Source organism: Pseudophryne corroboree, unplaced genomic scaffold (genome assembly GCF_028390025.1).
Source record: "Pseudophryne corroboree isolate aPseCor3 unplaced genomic scaffold, aPseCor3.hap2 scaffold_1318, whole genome shotgun sequence".
Taxonomy (NCBI): domain Eukaryota; kingdom Metazoa; phylum Chordata; class Amphibia; order Anura; family Myobatrachidae; genus Pseudophryne; species Pseudophryne corroboree.
In genome coordinates, this window is record NW_026967944.1 from 55001 (window position 1) to 57500 (window position 2500).

The window sequence follows — 2500 nt, forward strand, 5'->3', positions numbered from 1 at the left end:
GGGGGGTCGCCCGGGAGCCGCCTGCCCGTCCGCTGGGCCAAGGGGGCCGGGGCGGGTCACGCGCCGCCGTCCCCCCCCGATCGTCTCGCTCCGAGCCGCCTCTGGCCACCGGGGGGCGCCGTCGGGTGGCGCGGGGGCGCCCCCGCCGCCCGCCGCCTCCCCCCGCACGCGTCGGGCCTCCCCCCGGGCCCCCGCGGGCCGGGGGACGCGGCCGGCGAGCGTCGGACTCCAGCGCGGAAGTGTCGCGGATGAGTGCGGACCGGGGCGCCCGCGGCCCAGCGGCACTTCCAGGGGCTCGGGGAGGAGATGGTTGAAGCCTGGGTGAAGCGCGCCCTCGGCCGTCCGTGTCGCTACCCGCCGGAGAACACCTCCGCCGGATCAGTAGGTACCAACGAGGCGAGCGAGAGAGCCGGGACTCTGTCCGGGGCCGAAAAGCCTGTTTCCCTGGAGCTTTTGCGAAAGGACCCGTGACAGAAGATGCGCGGAGCTCAGAGATCAGCATGGGCAGGGCCTTCTTGCATCCGATTTTGCCCAGGCAGGGCTCCAGGAACCGGGTTACAAAAAGCAAAAAGCCCTGGAGCTCAAACGAAAGGTTTAGTGACAAGATAGCCGTGGAGCTCCGATAACAGCATGGCAGGACCAGGATGGGGCCTATAAAGGGTCCACGGCGGGCATCCGTTGGAGCCCGACGTACGGGCCGGGCACGTCTCCTTCTCCCCCCGGAGGCAGCGCCCCCCGGCGGGCCAAATCGGGTACTGCAATTTGTGGAAGTTTCGCAGATGAGTGCGGACCGGGGCGCCCGCGGCCCAGCTGCACTTCCAGGGGCTCGGGGAGGAGACGGTTGAAGCCTGGGTGAAGCGCGCCCTCGGCCGTCCGTGTCGCTACCCGCCGGAGAACACCTCCGCCGGATCAGTAGGTACCAACGAGGCGAGCGAGAGAGCCGGGACTCTGTCAGGGGCCGAAAAGCCCGTTTCCCTGGAGCTCCTGCGAAAGGACCCGTGGCAGAGCAGGCACGGAGCTCGGAGAGCAGCAGGGCCGGAGCTCGGAGAGCAGCAGGGCCAGGGCTCCCTCCCTTCCATAGGCTGCCCAGGCAGGGCTCCAGGAGCCCGGTACCAGCTCTCCCCGTCCGACAGCCTCCTCTCTGGAAGCGGAGAGCGGACGCAGTCGGGCTCCCGGACCGGGGCCCTGGGAGAGGGTTTGGGAGAGCCCTGCCGGGAGCCACCGGGACGGGCCCGTGCGGACGGGTGCGCGGCGCCCCCCGGCGGTCGAAGGCGGAACCGCGGAGGTCTCTCTATCTCTCTCTCTCTCTCTCTCTCTTTCTCCGGGACTCCCGGCCTCCCGTTCCCCCGACTCCCCCTTCCGAGGCCGAGACGGGGCAGCGCCGGGCGTCCGGCGGAGCCCGGCGCCAGGCCCGGCCCGTCCCCCTCTTCCCCCGGCGGCAGCGCCCCCCGGCGGGCCGAATCGGGTACTGCAATTCGCGGAAGTTCAGCCGATGAGTGCGGACGGGCACCCCTCGGGCCGGGAGGCGGCTCCAGGAGCCCGGGGAAGCGTCGGAGGACGCTCCGCGAGAGCGTCGCGCGCGCCGCCCGTCCCGCTACGCCCGAGGGAACCGGCCAGAGAGCATCACAGGTGGCGAACAGAGTCAAGCCGGAAAAGAGAAAACGGAGGGCTGCGGTTGACGCGAGAGAAGGGCCCCACGTCTCCCATTTCCGCAACCCGATCGATGTGGCACCCCGCGCCCCGGCGGGGAGGGACGATCGCTCGGCCGGAACCCAGGGGTCTCGGCCGGCTCCAGGCGAACCCGACCCTCCCTCTGCCCACGGCGCGCCCGGAACCCCTCCGCCCGGAGAGGGCGTCCGGTCCCCAGGCGTCCGCCCGAGCGCTCCGGTCTCCGGAGCCGGGCGGGCCCCGCACCCGTACCCCGTGCGGCGCGGTCTGCTCCGTCCGCCGGCACCCGCAGGCGTCCGACGCCGCCAGGGGTGCCGGGGAAGCGTCCCCCTCGCCCAGCGAAGGGCGCTCGCCCCCGGACCCCGGCGGAGCACACGATTTCCCAGGAACCGAACGAGCGTCGCATCGAGATCCGAGGACGCGGCCAGCCCCGACGGCCGCTCCTCGCAAGCCCCAGGAGAGGGCCCTGCGCGCCGCCCCCGCTCCGGCGAGGCGGCCGCACGGAAGGGTTCGCCCGCCGGGCCTCCCCCGCCGCGGACGGGAGGGCCGGACGGGGCGGAGGTCAGAGCGAGAGAGAGAGAGAGCGCGGGAGAGGAGCCGAGTCTGGCGGCAGGGCGAGAGAGAAGCGCAGACTCGGAGCGAGACCGTCCAGGATGACGCAGGGAGAGCGGGAGGCGCTTTTCGGAGGGAGCCGGCGGAAGCTGCGGTCGCCCGTGCGCCAGGCGGCGGCATCCCGGAAGGGCGACGGAGCCCCGCGAGATGGAACCTCTTTACACCCTTTCACCCCCCCGGGACAAGATGAAACCTGTCAGGCGTAGATCGGGATGAGGTG